Raw genomic sequence first — 27,616 nt, 5'->3', positions numbered from 1 at the left:
AACATTCATTTCGTCAAGTGGAGATACTGAATGCAGTTGTAAACGCTACAAAATGGAGTGCCAGTTGAAGAAATAGAAACATTTCCAACATCTTCTGTCTGAGTTCAACAGAGGGGTGAAAGGAGCGGGTGCAGCGACAAAAATTTGCGTCGTGAATGGGAATAGTGCCATTCGACAGAGCACGGCAATAAATTAGTTTTCTTCTTCTAAGGAGGACCGTTTAATAGTAGTGACTCTCCACGTTCAGGAATACGTGCGGGGTTTCATTAAGACCAGTTAAGTGCATTAATCGACAATGATCCACCTCACTCTACTCGAGAAATGACAAAGGTAATGAACTGTGGTCACTCCACCATCGTGCGACATTTCCATATAATGGGGAAGGTTCAAAAATCAGATGTATCGGTATACTGGATGCCAAACTCATACAAATCGGTGGGTGGCGGTATGTGCATCTCTGGTTGCTCGTCATCATGCTGCTTGGTAATCAACACCCACCACTCATGTCCTGTGTCGTCACTGGTGACGAGAAGTGGTGTCTTTATCGAAAGCGATTTCTGTATTCGCGGAAGCGAAAAGTTGGCACTGTTGTAAATACTTAACTGATGCGTGTCTGGGGTGTTCATTACACTTGTGGGACGCTACACAAACCCAGTAGTAAAGCACCACGTACCAGCGTCGCACACGAAAATCGTAGAAGAAGACCAAACAACATGGATAATTGTAAATATCAGATTTTTTGACAGAATTTGAGAAAGTCGAGTGGATATAAAATCGAGACTGGGGATGATAGGAAACGCGTTTCTCAAGAAGAGAAATTTGTTAACATAAAATATAGACAAGGGTCGGGAGTCTTTTATGAAAGTATTTGTATGGAGTATAGACATATATGGAAGTGAAACGTGAACGATAAACAGCTCAGACAAGAAAAGAATAGAGGCTATTGAAATGCGGTGCTGCAGAAAAATGCTGAAGATTAAATGGTAGATCACTTATGGGGAGGTACTGAAAACAATTGAGCAAAGAAGAAAATTGTGGCACAAATGATTAAAAGAATAAATCGGTTGATGGGACACATTCTGAGACATCGAGAGATCACAAATTCAATATTGGAGGAAAGTGTGTGTGTGTGTGTGTGTGTGTGTGTGTGTGTGTGTGTGTGACGCTGGGCGGCGCGTACTGTCTGATTCTACTTGTTGTGTGCTACAGAGTGGAGGTAACGGGGACATGGCACTTGGTGTCGTTTATGCAAGTTGTGTTTTCTACCTCAAATAAACTACAACAAAGACTACAACTTGTAAAATTTCATCATGACCCACACTCAGATTCTGGAATAGACAAAATAAGATGCCAGGAATGCTCCGTGTTCTACCTGGGACAAACAGGTCGGAATTTCAACATCAGACACACACAAGACATTACAGCTTACACACGCAACAGACACACATCATCAGCAATAGCTACACACGTACACGATACAGGAGTCCCATTTGGAAGAGTAGAGCAAAATGTCAAAGTCCGCCACAGACTAAATAAAGAGCATGAAATTGACACGTTAGAAGAACGGGAGCTATATACACATTACAGAAAATACGAAGACAAAGTGCTAAACGAAACACTTGAAAGTGAATCGCTCAATATCTTCAGATGCTTTAACAATATACTTAGATAAAAAATAGTAACACACAGAAATAAACTCCATTATAAAATAGATGTAAGCAAGTCCATATTGTTAAAATAAATTCCTTCTGTACAAAAGCAGATGTGAGGAAGATCTGTAACACTACCTCTGTCAACTACATCTAAAAACATCTTTGTAACTGTTTGGCCGGCCGGAGTGACCGAGCGGTTCTAGGCGCTACAGTCTGGAACCGCGTGACCGCTACGGTCGCAGGTTCGAATCCTGCCTCGGGCATGGATGTGTGTGACGTCCTTAGGTTAGTTAGGTTTAAGTAGTTCTAAGTTCTAGGGGACTGATGGCCTCAGAAGTTAAGTCCCATAGTGCTCAGAGCCATTTGCACCATTTGTAACTTTGTTTATTTAAGTTAACCTCGACGTGTACTGCGTACTGAAAGTTGTGAGTGATGTTTAGCATGTGTGAGACTTTGCAGAAATGGACCATAAGAAAACTGTAAGTACAAGTTGTTCCAAATTTCGCCACTAACTACACATAAAAATCGATAACTAACTAAAAAATGCTGGCTTTTATATACGATTGCAGCATTGCAGTAAAGTCAGTAAAACAAAGCATAACCTCACACATCGAAAACATTACGAAAAAAATTGCATAATACAAAGAAATGCACACTTGAAAATTGAATCTTTTCCCGAAATGCGTCGTGTAAAATATAAATAAAAGAAAATCGTGACTGGTAGCAGAAAGTTATTTACACACAAACCCATTTAATTTATCTGGTGAAATCCAAGCGACTGAACAGACTTTCAAAGAACATAGCTAAAAACCACCCCGATCAAACCAGCTTTCAAACAAAGAAACTATATTAAAATAGGACCTTCGATTTGGAAGATACGGTGCCAGGGACAGTTACATAGAAACAGATTTTAAAATTATAACAGCCCTTTGTTGGCGTCGGGGTTTGTTAAAATTAAGCACTGCTCAAGATACAGGATGTTAAACTAGACCCTAACTGATTTTATTACGGGCAACTGAGGAAGCATCTCCTTAAACAATTACTGGGAAAGCAAGACTAAATACCTTTTATTATAATGAACTTCTCTTCCCAGATTTAATAATGGAAATTGCGCTTCACATATATCATTTATGTAAAGTGAAAGTATCGTGATGTTAGGAATTATTATTCTGAGATGATTGATATATTTTGCATCTACGAAAAATCGTCTCTGGTATGGATGAAATATTTTTCTTTCTGGTCGAAATCAATTGAATTCTTTTAATTCTGAAATATTAGTTCGTCAGGTTCACGCCAGAGTTAATGCAAGCTTCTGCTACTGTAGTTTTACTTTGAAGATAAATTTTAAACAATGAAAGATAACCGTGCTGTGTTAACTGAAAATCGGACTTGGTAAATAACTTTAAAATGCAGGTTGTTAAGAATGTAAAGTACGAGAATTGAAAGAAAACTAATTCCTTTTGGGAAATAAACTAAAATACGACACGAACTTTCACCCTTATACATCACTGGCCACATTTACGTAAATGGTAAGGCAGGGAAAGGTTTCCGTTTCACAGCGAGAACGAATTTTTAAAATTTAACGCTGATAACTATTTAAGGGCAATTCAACTTACATGAATAGCCAGCAAGCGTCTGTACATTTAACTGGGTGGAGGGCGACGAGCGCAAGACAAGAGGCAAGCAACTAGGTCAAAAAGGCAAGCGATAAGAAGAAGATAACATGGCTCAAATGGCTCTGAGCACTATGGGACTCAACTTCTGAGGTCATTAGTCCCCTAGAACTTAGAACTAGTTAAACCTAACTAACCTAAGGACATCACACACATCGATGCCCGAGGCAGGATTCGAACCTGCGACCGTAGCGGTCGCGCTGTTCCAGACTGTAGCGCCTAGAACCGCTCGGCCACCCCGGCCAGGTGCGTCACAACAGAGGGCGGAGGATCCACCAGTATAAACGAGAAGGTAGCCGCACGTTACGGGGCACAAATAATAGCGCAGTCTGCGAAAGCCAAAAAAGGTTGAACAGGAGGAAAAAATACTGTGTAGTCGCAAATTTTTGTACAGTGGTACGAAGGAGTGTCATCAGCAACATACTAAAACTTCCCACCTTTGGGCTTTGAGAGTGGGGTACTGGGGCGTAATCTTTTTAAGTTTTTCTTGACTAACTCCAAAATCTAGGGTTCTACATTAAGTTACTAATGTTGTGTAGGTCGACAACGAACCATTTTTAAACTACGTAAACTTGGCGCTACGCGCTCCGATTGGCCGTGGGGTTGCGCTGTTGCCGTTCGTCGGTTGACGGGCAGCGCTATGGTTGTCGGTTCACACACACACAACCGTCCCACCCGCATCACTGCTCCAACGTGATACGCACACGTGTCGAATAGGTCGTGCTGCTTGTCTCCACCTCACGTCAGAGACATTCACATTCGCTTTGGAGCACACACACGTCACCTGCGATTTAGTCTTACAGTAAGCACGGCGTCACAGTATTCGTTTGAAGAACAACGAGATATGGTTTTTGTTTATGGACTAGCCGACGCCTATGCGCATGAAGCTCGACGGTTGTATGAGGAATTGTACCCAGGAAGACGCCACCCACACTCGCAAATGTTTATAGCAATTCACCGATGACTTGGCGAAACAGGCTCGTCAGCGTCTTTATCATGGTGGTGCTGGAAGACCTCGAACACACCGGGATGCTGCATTTCAAGAGAGAGTTCTCGAGCGCTTCGAGGAAACAGCTAGGACAAGTACTCGAGCGGTTGAACACGACATGGGAGTCACTCATCGTTTAGTCTGGGAGGTTTTGAAGGATGACGGCCAGCATCCATTTAATTTGCACCCTGTCCAAGACCTAAATCCTGTGGCGGACTATGAACGCAGGCTATTGTTTTGCCGGTGGTTTCTGCGACATGTTGCACGAGATCCCGACTTCCCCGCCATTGTGTTGTTTGCCGACGAGAGCACCTTCCATTGGGATGGCCTTTACAACACTCGAAACGTTCATTATTGGGCAAAGGGGAAATTCTCGTGTCACGCACGTCCACGGACACCAGGAACTATTTTGGCTCAACGTTCTGGCAGGAATTGTCGGTGACCATGTGATTGGGCCAGTCCGTCACCACCTCGACTTACTGGGGGAAATAACTTTTTCCAAGAAACTCTACCCGGCCTGCTGGACGTGCGCCTACGCATGTTGTTGCAGCATGATGGGGCCCCCGCACATAGCCGGCCGAAGTGGCCGTGCGGTTAAAGGCGCTGCAGTCTGGAACCGCAAGACCGCTACGGTCGCAGGTTCGAATCCTGCCTCCGGCATGGATGTTTGTGATGTCCTTAGGTTAGTTAGGTTTAACTAGTTCTAAGTTCTAGGGGACTAATGACCTCAGCAGTTGAGTCCCATAGTGCTCAGAGCCATTTGAACCATTTGAACCCCCGCACATAACAGTCGTGCTGTGCGCAGATATGAAAATGAACTCTTCGACGGCCGGGTAATTGGTAGAGGTGCTCGTAGGACACGACCCCCGCGATCACCAGACCTCGCGCCACTGAACTTTTTCCTGTGGGTATTCTTCAAGGTTCTAGTTCACCCACCCGGACGCGAACCACCTAAAAACGAAGAGGAATTAATGGATCGCATTCAACATGCCGCCAATCACATCAGGACAATGCCTGGAATCTTAGAAGGAGTTCGACAAAACACCGTTCAACTTACCAAGCTTGGGTCGCGTCAGAGGGTCGAAGTACGAGCACCTGCTTTAATTAAACAATGCCCAGCTACACGGCCGACACAATCTGTAAAAGATTTCCTGTACGCGAACTAACAGCTGTTGACGGGATTGTTCCCGGTACGTCTTATCATGAAACTACAACGGATGTGTCGGGACCCCGGCGGATTCGCCCCCAGGTCCCCAGAGAGGAAGGCCTTGCACACGACTTCGCCATCTCCGGCAGGCAAAGCATTCGCGGTCATGCGTTGTCCGGAGCATCCGCCTACAATGCAGTCCCGTCACCAAACGGAGCACGTGGCGCCAAGTTACCGTAGTTTCAAAATTGTGCGTTGTCCACCTACACAGCATTAGTAATTTTGGTCCCTACTGGCATATATAACCACCTCTGGCCATAATAACGGCATTGATACGCTTGGGCATTGAGTCAAACAGAGGTTTGATGGCGTTTACAGGTACAGCTGCCCATGCAGCTTCAACACGATAACACAGTTCATCAGGAGTAGTGACTGGCGTATTGTGACGAGCCAGTTGCTCGGCCACCATTGACCAGACGTTTTCAATTGGTGAGAGATCTGGAGAATGTGCTGGCCAGGGCAGCAGTCGAACATTTTCTGCATCCAGAAAGGCCCGTACAGGACCTGCAACATGCGGTCGTGCATTATCCTGCTGAAATGTAGGGTTTCACGGAGATCGAATGAATGATAGAGCCACGGGTAGTAACACATCTGAAATGTAACGTCTGCTGTTCAAAGTGCCGTCAATGCGAACAAGAGGTGATCGAGACGTGTAACCAATGGCACCCCATACCATCACGCCGGGTGATACGCCAGTATGGCAATGACGAATACACGCTTGCAATGTGCGTTCACCGCATTGTCACCAAACACGAATGCGACCATAATGATGCTGTAAACCGAACCTGGATTCATCCGAAAAAAAGACGTTTTGCCATTCATGCACCCAGGTTTGTCCTTGAGAACACCATCGCAGGCGCTCCTGTCTGTGATGCAGCGTCAAGGGTAGCCGCAGCCACGGTCTCCGAGTTGATAGTCCATGCTGCTGCAAACGACGTCGAACTGTTCGCGCAGATGGTTGTTGTCTTGCAAACGTCGCCATCCGTTGACTCAGGGATCGAGACGTGGCTGCACGATCTGTTACAGCCATGCCGATAAGATGCCTGTCATCTCGACTGCTAGTGATACGAGGCCGTTGGGATCCAGCACGGCGTTCCGTATTACCCTCCTGAACCCACCGATTCCATATTCTGCTAACAGTCATTGGATCTGGACCAACGCGAGCAGCAATGTCGCGATACGATAAACCGCAATCGCGATAGGCTACAATCCGACCTTTATCAAAGTCGGAAACGTGATGGTACGCATTTCTCCTCCTTACACGAGGCATCACGACAACTTTTCACAGCTGTTTGTGTGTGAGAAATCGGTTGGAAAGTTTCCTCATGTCAGCACGTTTTAGGTGTCGCTACCGGCCTCAACCTCGTGTGAATGGTGAATGCCGTGAAAAGCTAATCATCTGCATATCACAGCATCTTGTTCCTGTCGGTTAAATTTCGCGTCTGTAGCACGTCATCTTTGTGGTGTAGCAATTTCAATGGCCACTAGTATATATATATATATATATATATATATATATATATATATATATATATATATATATAGAGAGAGAGAGAGAGAGAGAGAGAGAGAGAGAGAGAGAGAGAGTGACGATTTAAAATTCGTACGAAGGGCGGGATTCGAACCCCGGTGTCCGGGCTCACTAGGCACTAGGCAGATGCGATGACTACTACGCCATCCCCGCACCGTGGCACGTCTCCCTCCTCAGTCCCCTTTCATGCCTGAGCGCAGTTGGTATTTCCCCTAAACTCGAACAGTATTGCAGAGGCTCTCCAGCAGTACTGGAGTAGGACGTGAGCATCGAACAAAGTGGAGGATCCCGTCTCAAAATCCAGGAATAGTTGCTTTAATTAAATGAAGCTATGTATTTCCAGAGGCAGTTTCAAGAGTCGAACCTCTATGACGCATACATGCAGACTGAGGCCACGAAAACAGTCTACAGACATGCCGGGCTGTACTTTGCATAAAGTGTGTTGACACTTCATGGGATACGGATGTCAGTTACTAATAATATGAACGGAAGAAACGTATATGGACGGAACCTACGTAAATCCGTGCACGCCGTTGGTACACTCCTAGTGGGGCCATTGATTCTCAAGTGATCCGGTACGGCAGCTGCAGCGCTCTTCCGAGAAAAGCAACCTTCCCCCCCCCCCCCCTCAACCACGTCCGCTGCTGGCTTTCACTTTGTATCTCGGGCAGCAAGCACTTCCTGACCAGTTCACTTAGGCGAGCAGACAAAATAACTTCACTGAGCTCGTGTTTATGTGGGGTCTTCAGGAGGAGTGATCAGTGTTCCGGGGTATGACAGGAAGGATCATTTGAAGCAAAAACACTTCACTGGACAATACGCCAAATTCGGAATGGGTTCCGAGATAGAGCATATGTAATACACCCTCCTATAGATGTCCGTTCTGGGAACAGGGCATACAAATTGCTATTTCCCAACATGTTTCGCTGACTAGTTGTTCTCTGAGCGCATATTAGCTTGTCGTCTCCGCCTAACGTAAAGCTATATGTCAAAAACCTTGCAAATGCACTCTAAGGCACATAACAAAGGCGCACCGCAAAGTAGTTTTGCAAATTGGTCGCACGCTGAAATTCATACAGGTACCGGAAAATGCAAAATTGTAAACTTTAGTGACCGATGGATGAATGTACGATGATGCAGCTCAATTTCACCGCGCAGCTGGCAATGATGGTAAACGGGGGACACGGCGGTGCCAGGGCATAGAGACCCTGCAAACTGCATTCCGTGTACCCAGTACTATCGCAGAGGGGGACATTAAAAATATACATCAGAGAAAGAGGACGTGTAGTTGAGCTCCTAGACGCCGCCTGGAGTAATCGACGAATCGCTCGGCATTTGAAGAGGAGCGATGTCACTACTTGACAGTGTTGGCAGCAGTGGGTAAACTACGGTCGAACACAGCATCAGAAGGGAAGCGGTCGGCTTAGAGAGGCGACAGAACGTGAGGACTGAGCAATCGTCACAAAGGCACTTCGAGCCCCGTATTCACCATTATCACCGACCCGACGTGTGACTGGTGCTTCAGTGACCCACAAGGACCGCTAACAGGCGGCTCACAGGAAAGGCGCTGACGTCACGGCTGCCCCTTGCGCCGACTGCCACTGACCTCTGTACATCGAGCTGCATTATGGGCAGGGCCCTAAAACAAGCCCGGGATTATGACGACCTAATGCGCTAACTGGGCTGAATTAAGCACAGTATTCCTCACGGGGGCATCCAATAGCTCTATGATTCAATGCCAAGCTGAATAACCGCTTCCATAAAGGCAGAGGTGGACCAGTGCGTTACTGACTTGCTCAATTTGCGAAGTTCTTTCTCTTTAATAAATCATCCAATTTTTCTGAAACTGTAATTGTTTCTTTGTCTGTACATACACATCTACCGATTTCCGTATCATTGGGACAATTCCTTCGTCCTGCGTCGTTTTTTTCTTCATAGCCTGTTGGTACGAATGCCAGCTAACCAGAAAAGTAGTTATACACATTGTTAATCACACTTTACATTGTTCTCATGACGTTGTCTTACGTTTTGTAGATGGTAGAAAATGGTATAATGACGAAATTGCAATCATGAGATATTCTGTATACAGGATTAACTATGAATAAATGCTGGGTTTCAGAAGACGACTGCGCGAACACTACAACATATACCAAAAGGCAGGCATTCACCAGAAGAGAGAATCTCTCAAAACGTCATAACGTAACGTGCAACTCATTCCAGCCATTTAAGTAAGAATTGTCTGCGAAGGCGGAACAACACGCCGCTTTGGTCACGTGTTCACTGGGTTGCCCGTGTGCAGGCGCAAACCAATTTCAAACGTGGAGAAGTGCTCCGTCCACTGACAGGTGTCTGTTTTGTATGTGTCTGCTGTAGATTTTAGACAGTCGTCTTCTGAGACCCCGGAGGTACTTACAAATAACGCTGCGCACGGAAAGAAGGAAAGACAAACCTAGTTTCTAGCATTTGTGTACTTAGGGAAAACTTTTGGCGATGTTCACTGGAATACCCTCTTCGAAATTCTGAAGGTAGCAGGATTAAAATACAGGGAGCGAAAGGAAATTAAAAATTTGTACAGAAACCCCACGACAGTTATAAGAGTTGAGGGACAGGAGAGGAAGCCAGTAGTTGGAAAGGAAGTTGGACAGGCTTGTAGACTATCCACAATGTTACTCAGTCTGTGCACTGAACAAGGAGTAAAGGAAAGCAAAGAAAAATTTGGGGTGGGAATTAAATTTTAGGGAAAAAAATTAAAACCTTTGAGGTTTGCCAGTGACATAATAATTCTGTCAGAGACAGCAAACGACATGGAAGAGCAGTTGAACGGAATGGACAGTATCTTGAGGATATAAGATGAACACCAACAAAAGCACAACGAGGATAATGGAATATAGTTGAATTACATCACGTGATGCTGAGGAAATTAGATTAGGAAATGAGACACTTAAAGTAGTAAAGGAGTTTTGTTATTTTGGCAGCAAAGTAACTGACGATGGGCCAAATAGAGAGGATATAAAATGTAGACTGGCAGTGCCAAGAAAAGCGTGTCTGAAGAAGAGAAATTTGTTAATATGGAGTATAGATTTAAGTGTCAGGTATTTTTATGGAGTGCAGCCATGTATTGAAGTGAAGCATGAATGATAAACAGTTTAGACAAGAAGAGAACAAAGCTTTTGAAATGTGGTGCTACAGAAGAATGCTGAAGATTAGGTGGTAGATAGAGGACTATGTGGCACAACTTGAATAGAAGAAGGGATCGGTTAGTAGGATACATTCTGAGGCATCAAGGGATCAACAATTTCGAACTGGAGGGAAGCGTGGGAGGGTAAAAAAATCGTAGAGGGAGACAGTAAACAACTTCAGAAGGATGCAGATTGCAGAATTCGTTGGGAGACGAAAGAAACCGCACAGGATAAACCAGCGTGGAGAGCTGCATCAAAACTGCCTTCGTACTGAAGACCACAAGATTAACAACAAAACGAAGATATACAGCAGGTATATGATACAGTAGTCGCGTTCTAACACTTATTGGTTGTGACGAGACTGTGTCGCGCCTCGTGTAACAAGGCGGAACCTGACCGGCAGGTGGCAGAGTTCCACAGCGGCGGGATCGCCGCCTGTCGATACTGCGCTGTACGGTTCTGCGGTACAGCCGGGGTCGCAAAGCTGTCACGCGAATGTGGAAGCGCCGCGTGCGGGACGGGCCTGACTCACTGTCCCAGAATGGCGCTCACGCCGAGCTTTCAAAAGCAACTGGAACGTCACGGTCCCACTGCTTCCTGCTGCCGTAAGGGCAATACCGATGCCATACCCTGACAATGTAAAATTCCACATATCTTCTCAGAAACTATCCGAGATAACAAGACGAAATTTTGCCGAGATACAGAGTCCTCGCTTCTACATTCACTAATCTACTTTCAAGCGTCTAACTTTGTTCAGAATCAAGACATGATTTTCTTTCAATAAGACCTTAAGAAATTTATGTAATTTTTAAGAAAAATATTTTATGGCCAAACTAAGAGTGCTATCTCTATCACTGTAGATCCACATAGACATTATACCGAATTCGATAAGAGCCAAAAATTTCAGAGCCTTAGCTTCAGTAGTTTTTGATATAATGCGAAATATTTACAGGAAAGTAATTTTACAGAAATCGCATTTGAAAGCTGAAGTAGAGGAGAAATCACTATTGTGTGAAGAAACAGCCTAAATCTCTCCAGTTCTGTACGGACAACTAGATGCAGTTTCTGTCTCCGTATGAGGGATCTTCCTGCTTCTTTTGTATTTTTTATCACAATTCTGCATTGCGCCCAGACTTAATTCCAAAGTGCTTCAGAACTTGTATTATGCCTGAATTTCCATCATCGAAGGTGATCACGGCATAACTGACCCCCAATATTCAGTGTTTTCAATCCCACAAATACGTTTTTGGGCCCAACGAGTCCATACAACATTTTAAGAAATTATCATCTCTCCACCACCACACAAATCACAGCATGCAGTGTGCTTAAACACTGTTGTTAGCACACTTAAACCAAATACTGAAGTCACGTCAACGGTACTAGTTTCACTGTACACTTCGTTACTGTCCACAAGTTGCCTCTTGGAAGCACTTGATGGTGAAGAACTTCGTCGAGTGTTGCTTGCCCCAACCTCATTCTCTGGGTGTAAAGTTCCAGCAGGCTACATTCTACAGAATCTGCATAACACCCCCGGCAAGAAAACCACCACCACCCCACCACCATAGAAAAGGACACGAAAATCGTCAGATTCAGCAACAATGAACATTTCGTAAACTTACAAGAAAACTACCAAATTCAAAAAGCATTAAAGGAGGAGAAACACATAATAAATGACCAGACACACACAAGGAACCAGGCGCTATTTAAACTAATAAGACATGTTGTTGAGAGAGAACGACCCCCAGAGAGACCGCAAAATATCACAAAATAGGCAATATCGCCACCACCCTAGATCATGCACCACTGTACCCTAGTAAAGCAATAACTTACACACACGGTAGTTAAGACATGTTACCGCCCTTCACGAACACACAATCACAAAAAAAACACACATACAGTACATAGATAGTCACCCTCACATTACAATAAAAAACGCTCTCTCTCTCTCTCTCTCTCTCTCTCTCTCTCTCTCTCTCTCTCTCTCTCTCTAGTCGACAAATATAAACACTCAAGAGAGCAATAGCAGATGCTTCCACCACTATCAAAATAAACAAAAAGGAACGCACCACGCAATAGGAAAACACAAAACACGAAATGGTGAGAGGACATGACGCTTCCCAACACGAAAGTGTGAATGTGATAATTGCAGTCAAAGCGCTAGATGCAAGAACTCAACACATACACGTAGAAGACGAAGAAGAATGCAGCAAACAATAACAACAACAAAGCCCGTGAGCAACGAATAAAACATCAAAAACTGTTTATAATAGTAAGCAAAGCATGCGTACTATTAAAAATCGCAACAGACAAAAGTGTAAGAGGAGAAACCATTTTGTTACGCTGCCCACTAAAGATGCATTAGAATAAAGCGAAACGCGTCGCGTCTGGACTTAATAAGATTTCTATTACAGTTGCAAAATACGGCAATTAAGCTACACGATTTGTATATCTGCAACTGTGAGAAAAAAAGAGGCCCAGAACAAGGAAGACAACGCGTATGTATAGAAGCCGTTTGCTTATTTATTCTGTCCTTAAATATTCCATTTGGTGGAGTCATACTATAGACACGAAAGCAACTGAATGAGTGACAAGTGCAAATATACACCACGAAAAGTGTAATACGTCTTACAAAACGTGGGTGACCCAATGCATTATACCACAGACAGGGATAAGCCAACATATGCAGCAGGATGTTTACTAAAAATCAAAAAAATTAGTGCCTTCTAGAGCAAACATTTCCCGACATATTTTGTCATAACTGAAAAACTGCTCATGGAACCTGCAGAAACTACGTGTGCACTACATTATTTCAAAATAAATTAAAACACAGTTATCTAAAATCAACGAAACATGTTTGATTTTTAAAGTGAAAACTTCAAACAACTTTTTTTCCATAAAAAAATAAAAATCGACATTTTATATGCACACCATGTTTTGTACTACCCTTACGGTTCCTGTGCGAAAGAGAAAGGTACCAGAATTCCAGTCACTTTCGGTCAACACAATTCTGGCTTGTGCCATAGTTTCTACGATCACTCTCATTGCCTGCACATCTCTTTCCTCATTACATTTGTATTACTGTTCGAGCTGTGTACTTAACCTTTCGGAAGTTACGTACGCTTCCAGTCACACGACGCGCTATAGACGGCACGTGGGCGGCGTTTCGGGGCGTCAGCCCTTGCGGCGCCACGCAGCCCTTAAGGGCCAAACAATTTGCGGCGCCGGCGGCGGAGAAATATTGCAGACGCGACAAATAGCGAGGAGGGGAGCAGAGGAAGCCGCCCTGCGGAACTGAGGGGGGAGAGAAGAAACTGCCGCAGTGGGGGTCGGCGGCCGCGGGGGATGATTTCTGCCGTTCTGCCGTACTGCGGGCGAGGGGCGGTTCTGCTGCGGTGTGGGGGCGCGTCTAGCGGGGGGGGGGGGGGGCTTTCGGTGGGGGAGGGAGCCTGGGTCGTGGAGGTGACGCCATTATGACCATCACCACTACGTTATGATCTCTTTATACGTTGAATAAAGCCGTCTAGATCGCGCCCTAAAAGTGTTTCTTTTTAATACGACGTATCGGCATCCGCCATCATCAGATACGAAAAACACTGATTTTTCGAAACGAGGTTCAGTGTCAGCATTAAAATCTATACTCATTTAGGACGTCAAATAACCAGATGCCGAAATTTCGTAATACACTCCTGGAAATGGAAAAAAGAACACATTGACACCGGTGTGTCAGACCCACCATACTTGCTCCGGACACTGCGAGAGGGCTGTACAAGCAATGATCACACGCACGGCACAGCGGACACACCAGGAACCGCGGTGTTGGCCGTCGAATGGCGCTAGCTGCGCAGCATTTGTGCACCGCCGCCGTCAGTGTCAGCCAGTTTGCCGTGGCATACGGAGCTCCATCGCAGTCTTTAACACTGGTAGCATGCCGCGACAGCGTGGACGTGAACCGTATGTGCAGTTGACGGACTTTGAGCGAGGGCGTATAGTGGGCATGCGGGAGGCCGGGTGGACGTACCGCCGAATTGCTCAACACGTGGGGCGTGAGGTCTCCACAGTACATCGATGTTGTCGCCAGTGGTCGGCGGAAGGTGCACGTGCCCGTCGACCTGGGACCGGACCGCAGCGACGCACGGATGCACGCCAAGACCGTAGGATCCTACGCAGTGCCGTAGGGGACCGCACCGCCACTTCCCAGCAAATTAGGGACACTGTTGCTCCTGGGGTATCGGCGAGGACCATTCGCAACCGTCTCCATGAAGCTGGGCTACGGTCCCGCACACCGTTAGGCCGTCTTCCGCTCACGCCCCAACATCGTGCAGCCCGCCTCCAGTGGTGTCGCGACAGGCGTGAATGGAGGGACGAATGGAGACGTGTCGTCTTCAGCGATGAGAGTCGCTTCTGCCTTGGTGCCAATGATGGTCGTATGCGTGTTTGGCGCCGTGCAGGTGAGCGCCACAATCAGGACTGCATACGACCGAGGCACACAGGGCCAACACCCGGCATCATGGTGTGGGGAGCGATCTCCTACACTGGCCGTACACCACTGGTGATCGTCGAGGGGACACTGAATAGTGCACGGTACATCCAAACCGTCATCGAACCCATCGTTCTACCGTTCCTAGACCGGCAAGGGAACTTGCTGTTCCAACAGGACAATGCACGTCCGCATGTATCCCGTGCCACCCAACGTGCCCTAGAAGGTGTAAGTCAACTACCCTGGCCAGCAAGATCTCCGGATCTGTCCCCAATTGAGCATGTTTGGGACTGGATGAAGGGTCGTCTCACGTGGTCTGCACGTCCAGCACGAACGCTGGTCCAACTGAGGCGCCAGGTGGAAATGGCATGGCAAGCCGTTCCACAGGACTACATCCAGCATCTCTACGATCGTCTCCATGGGAGAATAGCAGCCTGCATTGCTGCGAAAGGTGGATATACACTGTACTAGTGCCGACATTGTGCATGCTCTGTTGCCTGTGTCTCTGTGCCTGTGGTTCTGTCAGTGTGATCATGTGATGTATCTGACCCCAGGAATGTGTCAATAAAGTTTCCCCTTCCTGGGACAATGAATTCACGGTGTTCTTATTTCAATTTCCAGGAGTGTAAGTACAGACATTTTAGTGAGCGATCTAGACGGTTTTATTCATAATGTATTCATGATGGTGCAGTAATCCAGATACTTCCAAAATCCTCCCTAATCCGACGCCTGCCGGGCACACGGGCGTGACCTGCAGACGACGTGTTTACTGCGTGTGGTGTGCCTCTCACCAGCGCACACGCAGCGACGGAAGAGCCATCGTCTGGTTGCGGCGAATTCAGTCAGCACCGCCTTGAAAATCGGCTGGCCGTGCCAATCACGACATCGGCCAATTAACACGCCAATTAAGAAGGCGGCAGTGCCGGGCTAATTATAAATGATGGAGCGGCTCTCCGCTGAAGGGGCAATTTGTCGTTACGTCAGCAGGCTCCAGTTGCTCGGCCAGACTGATCTGAGCTTCTTTCCGCCCATTATGCACAAGGCTTCGAGTTTTCAGGTCCGGAAAGAGTTCACGCTTGATATGTTGTGTAAATGTTGCACAGTGTCTGAAATGCCCACTGTCGGCATCATTACATTATTTCTGCTTACCACGACATGCTGCAGCCCTCGATGTGCTAGAGGACGAAGCCGTTTTGTTCGGTAGTTAACGGAGCAATGCGTCTTCTGGTGTCAGCAATAGTCATACATGTGTTCCAAGTTGCCTGAACAAAAATAAATTTTCAAGATTCACCCTTCTCCCTTTACGCACACAACTTCCTGCATGAGTGCTGATACACTATTCTCACAGGATTTGCTTTTATTCTACTTGATGTGTAGTATGGTGTTGTACAGTTTAGAAATTATAGTATAAAAACTGTGATGATGGGCACAGTACAGTCCTGCAGTAGCGTCTGCCACCTCGAATCCATATTATATATGTATAAATGAGAAATAATTTGCACTGACGGAAAAAAAATCCCGACGTCAAGAAGTTGTTACGTTTTTAGGGAAGGGGGGGGGGTGAGTTTATATATATATATATATATATATATATATATATATATATATATATATATATATATATGTGTGTGTGTGTGTGTGTGTGTGTGTTTTTTACAAGAGCCAAAACGTTGTACGTAAACTAACCCCCCCCCCCCTTCCCTAAAAATGTAACAACTTCTTGACGTCGGGATTTTTTTTCCGTCAGTGCAAATTATTTCTCATTTATACATATATAATATGAATTCGAGGTGGCAGACGCTACTGCAGGACTGTACTGTGCCCATCATCACAGTTTTTATACTATAATTTCTAAACTGTACAACACCATACTACACATCAAGTGCAAATTATTTCTCATTTTTGAGAAACCTTTTCTTGCTGTTGCCAGCCTGCATTTCCTTACCCTCTCTAGTTACGCCTTCATCAGTTATATTTTGCGCTCCAATTACCAAAACTCGTCTGTTAGTTTTACTGTCTCACTCCCTAATCTTATTTGCTCAGTGTCGTGTGATTTAATTCGACTCCACTCCATTATTACGTTGTTTTACTTTTGATGATACCTTGCAATCTCGTTTCAAAACACTAACGATTGTGTTCGACTAATCTTCCAAGTCCTTTGGCGTTCTCTTCCCTCAATTTTAATTCTTTTGCCGAACTTGTCCTCGTGTCTCTTACTGATAGTCAATGCACAGAGTGAGTAAGGTCGTGTGGCTACAACCGTGCCTCACACCGTACTCAAGTGCTGTATCTCTTTCACGTCCTTCCAATGTTATGACTCCACTCCGCTTTCCTACAAGTCGTAAATTACCCATTGCTTCCTTGCGATTCAGAATTTCAGAGAGTGAACACCACAGGTTGCGTGTTTCTGCCAGAAATCGACGTCCGAGAGAGAGCCCAATAGTTCTGCGCGTCGGTCTCGCTACGCTTCCTACAGAAGGGAACGACCTGTACGCCCCTTGTCAGCCCGCCGTTGTGGTCGCCTCTGCAGCGTCTGTGCAACACGGAATCTGCCACCACTCGATCACTAGGAAATACAGCGGACTGCCCATAAAGACAAAGTATTTGCGGCAGGTTTGTGCGAGTGATGTCGGCGACAAGCAGTTGCAGAGTGCCGGCCGAGGCGGGAGGAGCTCTTCATATACACGGGAGGGACGGGCCGCCACTCGAAGGCGCGTATTAATAGCAGCAGACAGACAGACAGACAGAGGGGGTAGCGCGGCTCGGTTGCCACCACCTGTTCGGCGCCGTCTGTGGCTGCCCCCCACAACACACAGCTTCCGGCAATCCCACTACCCTGTCCTCGGGAACCGACAGGAATCCAGATCACAGCGTCGGCCTACTCTTCTAAGGCAAAACTGGTCGATAAACTGATATGTAAAGACGAGTAAAATGAGGTGACAGAGGAGGGAAACGTGGTGTCACTATTTTACCAAAATGGCGGCCGTTGATAAAGCTGAATGGAACGGTGTTCGTGTCACATACCAGGCAGATACAAAAGAATGGTTGTCATTCATATGAGCACAGGTTACGAGAACGGGACTTACGGTCTAGACGTCTTGTTCGAGTATTCCGCTTGACGCGACAACATCTGCCAGCAGTTCTACCGTTCCCATGTCAACTGGCAACATCGTCACTGTCGAAACGTCCTATTCGCAGATGAGTCCAGATACCCTCTGACACAGTGTGACGGCCGTGTTCGTGTGTGGAGACCCAGCTGTGAGTGGCACCTGCCAAAAGCTGTCCAGGAAATCGGCAGATTCGGCCAAAGTTCTGTAACGTTGTGGGGCTTCAGAGTGGATCTCGTCGCTGTCCACGGTGGCCTCACCGCCTGCCAGTACATCTGACAGATCCTGTAGCACCACGTCGTCGCTGCGGATACGGTGGTGGTGGTGGTCCTGAATTCCTTCTAATGCCAGGGCCCGTGTAGCGGACGCCAGGGGCGATCTCTTTCGGAGCCTGGACGCTGAAGTAATGGAATGGCCGTCGGCGAGTCCCGACCTAAAGCGCCCATCGTGAATACGTGGGACACGCCTGCCAGAAGTGTTCGTGGCCGCCCTCTTCCACCACAGACTCTCCTAGAACTGTCATGGGCTCTCACTGAACTGGAACAACTAGCACAGGGTGACCGCCCTAGATTTTCACGGAACATGGCGCGTAGGTGTCAGGCAGTGACAAACGCTCACCGAGTGCATACACATTACTGAAGCTCTCAAGAGTCCAACGAAAAGCACCCAGAATGAAGGGGAATGACTGTTCCCGCTTTGTTTCCCACACCTGTCGGACATTTAAAATATTTTTATGTAAACGATGGAGGATGTCATGATGTTTTCTTCTGCATTTAGTTTGTGAAAGATAAAGGCATAATTTGCTAACATATCCAGCCCTCAATTATTGCTCGATGGAGTACGGTAGACACCGGAAGTCATGTTCCCCTACTTCATCTGAGCAGTCTATTTGATGCCAAAGGCCTTGCAGCAGTGGTAACACCGGTCCCAGTTAGATCACCGAAGCTAAGCGCTGTCGGGCTGGGCTAACACTTGGATGGGTGACCACCCGGTCTGCCGAGCGCTGTTGGCAAGCGGAGTGCAAATTGAGGAGTCACTTCTTTGTGAAGTAGCGGCTACGGTCTCGTGAGATGACATACGGCCGGGACAACGGGGTGCTGACCACTTGCCACCCCATGTCCGCAACCAGTGACGCCTGTGGGCTGAGGATGACACGCCGGCCGGTCGGTACCGTTGGGCCTTTAGTTAGCGTATCTGATCATAAACATGTTAACACGTCAGCCTCGGTTGCAAATAGAAACCAAGCTTTACCCAGGTTTCAGCCAAAATAATTTGGCCCTCTCCAGAAGCGAGTGACACTAAACTACTGCATGCCAAAGTTTGGCCATGTCATGTATAAAACTGTAGCACCGTAGTAGCTCGTCATAATCCACATTACTTGGGCTGAAGAGGCCACACTGCGCGGACGAGGTGGGTAGGCCGCGAGTGCTGGGCTGTCTAATCTATGCGAAGCTAATTGAAAGATAATTAGGCTAGACGTATACTGACTGCGAGACAGCTAAGAGAAACGCGCAGAGAGTGCAAGTGCAAGTATCCACCGACATACGTCGCTCTTGTTGGTTATCAAACCGCGGACCACTGAGAACGGAGTGTGGGGCAAACTGTTCCCACGAGGGGAATCTACAGACTGCCTCTATTCGGTTTTCTGCAGATTTGTACAATCTGAAGGTCAGGCCACAGAGATGAAGTTCCTTAAGCAGTACGACGTAATTCTAAAAAGATAAATGAACATACGTCTTTCGAAAACACGTCGTCTTTGAAGATTAGATTTCAGAGCTTTACTTACAAAGCAAACGCAGCGCTTTAATAGTAACGGCGGCAGCTGAATTCGTTGCGTGTTGAATTCGTTGCGTGTAAGTGTTCGATTCGGGAAGTGGCTGGTTCGATTCTGAATAGCAGCAGTTTTACATTCAGTATCAAATGAAAGTACTACCTTATAATTTGTAACAAAAATAATTTTTTAAATTACTAATCCCATGAAAACACAATCATTCGAGATATGTTAAAAATTTCGTACAAAAACATCGTTTTGAGAGAGTGAATAGTATTATTTATGCATATAATTTCTTTTTTATTTAACAATAAGCCATTTCGCATGTCTCTGTCAAATTTTTTACTGAATGAAATTTCCACCATCTGACTGTACAAAGTTCTTTTTTTATATTGCTGTCATAATTTCGGCCTTAAGGCATTAAAAGCATAATACTGAAAACAAAATTTTGTGCAAATGGATACAAAGTGAAAAGGACAAAAATTTAAGGTCAGTATGCCATTCCAGTGTCAGATTAAAAATTATCGAAATGATATTAGTTACATTCTGGGTATTATTAAACTTTGTTAGGTAAAGTAATCGTCCAGACTTGTCGAAATGGGTGTCCCTGGTGTGAGTGAGTACATAATCAATGAAATGTACAGCAGACAGGCAGCAAACACGTTTTCCATGCGTAAAACAATTGAGCCACAGAATGAACGTCAGTACAATAGTTACACGCGTGCATATTTTCAGACCATGTTCACTGCACATGTAACTAATGTAACCATGTTCACTTTGTGGCTCAATTGTTTTACGCTGACATACACCCTCGGACACCCATTTCGATAATTCTTGACGATGACCCAGCATGTAAGTAGTATTATTTCGATAATATCTAATCTAACACTGGAATGGCATAATGTTGAATTTTTGTCCTTCTCACTTCCAATGCATCTGTACAAATTTTTGATAATGGCTTATGGCCGGAATCATGATAGTAATATAAAAGAATGTACAGTCAAATGGCAGAAATCTCGTTCCTATACTATTACCGACAGTGGCCCAAAAATATGAAAACATTATCAAATTTTAATTTATTTTCACACGTCCACAAAAAAACAGTATTTTTAAACAAAATTATGATTCATAATCGTTAATAAGCATTTCCATTTCACAACAGATATAAAATTTATAGCCGGTCGAAGTGGCCGTGCGGTTAAAGGCGCTGTAGTCTGGAACCGCAAGACCGCTACGGTCGCAGGTTCGAATCCTGCCTCGGGCATGGATGTTTGTGATGTCCTTAGGTTAGTTAGGTTTAACTAGTTCTAAGTTCTAGGGGACTAATGACCTCAGCAGTTGAGTCCCATAGTGCTCAGAGCCATTTGAACCATAAAATTTATAAACAAAAGTTTAAATTGGAGACGAGATAAAGGAGCTGCATGATAAAGTACTTAACACATTTTTTTTAACGTTAGCGACACTATTCTAAACACAATTCCCTTTAGGGATGATCACATCCGTTTACGGGACTCGGAGGACGATCCCCAAAGAGGGGAGGAGTAACCTGAACAGCTCTGCTGCGAAAGACCGCAGAGTCGGCATTCAGATGAACTGAGGCAATTCCGGAGAACATTGTCATTAACAACAGAACAGCACAACAAGTGACTTAAGTTCTATCTGTAGGTTCCGACGTACGTGTAAGCACGCCACATCGCGACATGGCTAGGAAATAAAAGTGACTTCTCACTTAATCTGATCGATCGCCTCTGGCAAGACTTCTGGCGCCTCGTGTGCAGTTTCTTTCGCAGCTCCGCCGCACTGCTTGCACTTTCCCAGAACCTCTCCGACAAATCTGATAAGGATGCCTCACCTCCCCTTCCGCATTTGGCGGACAATGTTCCAGACATCAATTCACTGGAGCGATACGACGAAATTCTGGAAAAAAACTCCAAAAATCGAGTTTGAAGATTAGAAAGCAGCAACCTTGCGATCCGATATTTATTAACAAATGTCGTAACTGACGGCACGTCGTGCGAAACAAACATCGTCCGGATCACTTCTTTCAATATTCACTACTGGTTTCAATCTCCGCCGCAGATAGATCATCTTCAGGTCCGACACCGCACATTGCGGTTTGTCAACTGAAGATTCAGAGCAGCTGTCGTTAGTAAAAGAAATCATCCATACACTGTTTGTTTATTGTAAATGCCGGCCGAAGTGGCCGTGCGGTTAAAGGCGCTGCAGTCTGGAACCGCAAGACCGCTACGGTCGCAGGTTCGAATCCTGCCTCGGGCAGGATGTCCTTAGGTTAGTTAGATTTAACTAGTTCTAAGTTCTAGGGGACTAATGACCTCAGCAGTTGAGTCCCATAGTGCTCACAGCCATTTGAACCATTTTATTGTAAATGGAAATATTAGTTAACAAATACTGAACCATAATGTTAAATAAAAGTAACATATTAGTAGTTTTAGTTAATGATCGCACGAAAATGAGAGTATTCCCAATAAATTAAAATCTCACACTTATGGAATATTCCTTCGGAGCAACATGCATATATTAAGAAGTGAATGGGCTTTCGGTTTTTCAGGCAATCCTGAGACAACATCAAACTAAACAAACTGTCCACACGACATCAGCGACAGCTTACAGCTGTACGAAGATTGCTCTTCCAAAGCTCTCTGACCCTTTAAAAGTATACACCTACAAGCAAAACACAACCATAATGAAATACACAACGAACCTATGAACAAATCAACTTTATATTACATTAGAGGCATTACAGGCTGAACTGACCACAACAGTACACATGTGGCTACTGGTATACTACTACAAAATGTAGTCGCAAGGGGACTCAAGTTGTTGTACATTACCATGTGTTTGCTTGCTTACGTCAATGATAATACCTAAGAAGTTGATTGAGTCTCCTCGGAACTCCATTTTGTGCACGTAACATGGTACTGTGTGACAGCACTAACTCGTGTACTACTTTGCGCTGTACGTTCTTATAATTTTTTACTATAAGATAATGAGTCGTGCTTGGGTAGCTCAGTTGGCAGAGCACTTGCCCGCGAAAGGCAAAGGTCCCGAGTTCGAGTCTCGGTCGGGCACACAGTTTTAATCTGCCAGGAAGTTTCATTAGGAGTCATTATTTGTTAATTAGCATTTACATTTCATAATAAGTACAGAATTTAAATAAAAGTGAAGAAGCACGTATTGAAGTTTCTTAGGCCACGTACTTCCAGCAACTACCTTAAATAACGTTCTGCACTTCAAGGTGTTCACAAATTGTTTGCCTTTTTCTCCCTACTGCTTTACGAAACTGATGTCCAAGTCCTGATCTACAGACGCAATAAGTATCCCAAAAAATCGAATATGGCCAGCATGCAAGGTCCCATTTAACTCTGCCATTCGCCTTCTCTAACACTAATGTGACGTGTCCTTCCAATTTTACATAGCTTTTTATTTCTAGCGCTACGTATGTAATGAGATTTAATATATTAACACGCGAAGCAATACTGTTCCTACGACTTACCTCAGACGATAAACGAAGAAAAGGTAAATCTACGATTATGCTTTATAGCATTTGCAGGCTTAGAGAAATCTTCTGATAATGTTGGCTGTAATACTCTTTGAAATTGTGAAGGTAGCAGAAGTAAAATACTGGGAGCGAAACACTATTTACAACTTATACAGAAATCAGAAATGAATAATAAAAATCGATAGCAAAGCAGCTGTTGAAATGGGAATGACACAGGGTTGTCGCATATCCCCGATGTTATTCAATGTGTACAGAGGACAAGCAGTAAAGGAAATCAATGAAAAATTTGCAGAGGGACAATGTTTCTGGGAAAGTTTGAGTTTGCTGATGAAATTGTAATTCTGTTTGAGAGAGCAAAACACTTGGGAGAGCAGATGAACGGATTGGACAGCGTCCGGAAAGGAGTATATAAGATGAAGATCAACAAAAGCAAACCAAGGGTAATGGAGTGTAGTTGAATTAAATCAGGTGATGCTGGGGTGTTTAGATTAGGGAACGAGAACTTAAAAGTAGTAGATGAGCTTCGCTATTTGGGCAGCAAAATAACTAATGACGGCCGAAGTAGAGAGAATATAAAATGGAAGATAGCATTGGCAAGAAAAGTGTTTCTGAAGAGGAGACCTGTGTTAAACTCTAGTATACATTTAAGTGTTAGGTTTGAAAGTATTTGTATGGAGTGTAGCCATGTGTGGAAACTAAACATGGACGATAAACAGTTTATACCAGAAGTCGTCAAACTGCTTTGCTCCAGAGCCACTGCTAACACATTTGCCGATCTTAACAGTACCTGGTAACCTGCATAAATTAATGGGTTATAAGCCGCCAATAACTAGATGTAGTAAGGGCGCGTTAAGTTGGCCTCTGGCTCCCAAGTACAGGTCGTTAAGAGTCGGCACCATTCGCAGCACTTGGTGTCGATTGTTCACTGTTTGTGACTGCTGTGAACCTCACCGAGGCAGGAGTTTTTCTATTACAATTCCCTAACGATGTGTGTGTAAGCGGACGATTAACTGATTAATAACAGCAACTGTGATGCTATTTAAATGCATTATGCAATATGAGACACGATCACGAATGTTTGCTAGAAGTTTTGAATGTCATTTTTCTTCTACTCACTGGATTGTATTACAACATCCTTATTTAACTAAACGTTCCTTGTCACAAAAAAAAAAAAAATGGTTCAAATGGCTCTGAGCACTATGGGACTCAACTGCTGAGGTCATTAGTCCCCTAGAACTTAGAACTAGTTAAACCTAACTAACCTAAGGACATCACAAACATCCATGCCCGAGGCAGGATTCGAACCTGTGACCGCAGCGGTCTTGCGGTTCCAGACTGCAGCGCCTTTAACCGCACGGCCACTTCGGCCGGCCCTTGTCACAAATAAATACCACATTTGAAGATAGTCTCCTATGTAATGTGCATTTACGGATCCATGGGACCTCCCCTCCAAAATGTATGACAGCAGCTGACAGCGCACGCCTCGCATAGAATAAAACATTCCCCTCTCACAGCCTCTACACACACAGTGGCTGCGCTTCACTACCCACCCCACTGCCCCTGATGTAAGCGGTCAACTTTACTCGGCCGATGACCGAATTGACCATCATTTAAAATTAAAAATATTCTCGAAAATGAATGTCTCTGTAAGTATTTTTGTTTGTTTGTGAGCACGAAAATTGCACTCTTACGAACATCTTAACCGTACCAGATCTTTTTGGATTCTTCTGTTGGTTCTAGATGCATATCACGAATATCATGAACTACGGCTGAGAACCGCGGGCATCAGTTTCACGATCACTGGTTTAGACAGGAAGAGAGTAGACGTTTTTGAATTGTGATGCTACAGTAGAATGCTGAAAATCATATGGGTAGATCCTGTAACTAATGAGGTGGTGCTGAACAGAACTGGAAACAAAAGAAATTTGTGGCATAACTTGACTAAAAGCTGGGACCAGCTGATAGGACACAGTCTGAGGCATCAAGGGATCCCCAGTTTAGTACTGGAGGGAAGTGTGTGTGCGTATCGAGGAAGGGAAACAAAAATCGAAGAGAGAGCCAAGCGATGAATACAATAGGAAGGATGTACTTTACAGTAATTATTCAAAGAATAAAAGATTTGAGCAGGATAGAGTACGGCAGAGATCTGCATCAAACCAATCTTCGGACGCAAGACGACGACGACGACGACGACGACGACAACAACAACATATAAAGGATGTGACATCCTCGACAAGTTCGCCTCTTAATCTTGTAATCTATTACTACCACATTCTCTTTGCCATAGGGTTTATAGACAATACATTGACACATAGTTAATGTATCTGGCGCTTCTCGACAAGTTGTCACAGAAAAATGGCGTACATTCAGTTGAAGATGTAGCCACAAAAGGAGGAGTGGCACAGGATCTTCAGTAACGCAGCCAATACCACGCTGAACTCGCAGAGATTCTGGTCGCATGTGAAGTATGCTAGCGGCAAGACACAATCAATGCCTTCTCTGCGCGACAGCAATGGAGGTACTATCGAAGATAGTGCTGCCAAAGCACGAGTTGCTAAACACAGCCTTCCGAAATGCTTTCACAAAAGAAGACGAAGTAAATATTCCAGAATTCGAATCGGGAACAGCTGCCAACATGAAAACATCTTCGGAGTAGTGAAGCAACTGAAATAACTTAATAAAAGCAAGTGTTCTGGTCCAGACTGTATACCAATTAGGTTCCTTTCAGAGTATGCCGATGCATTAGCTCCATACTTAACAATCATATACAGCAGTTCGTTCGAGGAAAGATCCGTACCCCAAGTCTGGAAAGTTGCACAGGTCACACCAATATTCAAGAAAGATAGTAGGAGTAATCCACCAAATTACAGGCCCATATCGTTAACGTCGATATGCAGCAGGATTTTAGAACATATATTGTGTTCGAACGTAATGAATTACCTCGAAGAAAACGGTCTATTGGCACACAGTCAACATGGGTTAAGGAAACATCGTTCCTGTGAAACACAACTATCTCTTTATTCACATGAACTGTTGAGTGCTATTGACAAGGGATTTCAGATCGATTCGTATTTCTGGATTTCCGGAAGGCTTTTGACACTGTACCACACAACCGGCTTCTAGTGAAATTGCGTGCTTATGGAATATCGTCTCAGTTGTGTGGCTGGATTTGTTACTTCCTGTCAGAGGGGTCACAGTTCGTAGTAACTGACGGAAAGTCATTGAGTAAAATAGAAGTGATTTCTGGCGTTCTCCAAGGTAGTGTTATAGGCGCTTTACTGTTCCTTATCTATATTAACGATTTGGGAGACAATCTGAACAGCCGTCTTCAGTTGTTTGCAGATGACGCTGTCGTTTATCGACTAATAAAGTCATCAGAAGATCAAAACAAATTGCAAAACGATTCAGAAAAGATATCTGAATGGTGCTAAAAGTGACAGTTGATCCTAAATAACGAAAAGTGTGAGGTCATCCACATGAGTGCTAAAACGAACTCGTTAAACTTCGGTTACACGATAAATCAGTGTAATCTAGAAGCCGTAAATTCAACTAAATACCTAGGTATTACAATAACGAACAACTTAAATTGGAACACACAGAAAATGTTGTGGGGAAGGCTAGCAAGAGACTGCGTTTTATTGGCAGGACACTTAGAAAATGTGACATATCTACTAAAGAGACTGCCTACACTACGCTTGTCCGTCGTCTTTTAGAATACTGCTGCAAGGTGTGGGATCCTTACCGGATAGGACTGACGGAGTGTACCGAAAAAGTTCAAAGAAATGCAGCACGTTTTGTATTATCGCGAAATATGGGAGAGAGTGTCACGGAAATGATACAGGATTTGGGCTGAACATCATTAAAAGAAAGGCGTTTTTCGTTGCGACGGAATCTTCTCACGAAATTCCAATCACCAACTATCTCCTCCGAAAGCGACAATATTTTGTTGACACCAACCTACATAGGGCGGAACGATCACCACGAAAAAATAAGGGAAATCAGAGCTCGTACGGAAAGATATAGGTGTTCATTATTTCCGTGCGCTATACGAGATTGGAATAATAGAGAACTGTGAAGGTGGTTCGCTGATCCCTCTGCCAGGCACTTGAGTGTGATTTGCAGAGTATCCATGTAGATGTAGATGCAGATGTACAGCTCCTAGGCGTTGGCTGGCGGTGCTGTGTGGCCGCTAGCTGTGGCTGCCCACCGCACAGCCAGCCGGCACGCGTGGTGCGTGCGCTATGCGCCGCGGCACGCACACGCACTGCAGTGTCTCCAGCAGCCCCCACACACCCGCACCCAGTCCCACATTCCAGCCGACTACGGGCTCGTCTGGTATCGAACACCGCAGTCCTGCCAGTATTCCCGTCAACACTCATACCACAGTGCCATCTGCAAATGCAGGGACGGCGTCTCTTGTTGTTCTGTTCAGTCTGCAGCTTCTTCGTCTCTGAACAACCACCACATCCTTCATCCATTTAAAACTGCTTACTGTAGTCAAGCAGCGGTCG

Source organism: Schistocerca americana, chromosome 10, assembly GCF_021461395.2.
Source record: "Schistocerca americana isolate TAMUIC-IGC-003095 chromosome 10, iqSchAmer2.1, whole genome shotgun sequence".
Classification (NCBI taxonomy): Eukaryota; Metazoa; Arthropoda; class Insecta; order Orthoptera; family Acrididae; genus Schistocerca; species Schistocerca americana.
The sequence above is the reverse complement of the archived record's forward strand: the minus strand, read 5'-3'. Positions refer to the sequence as shown.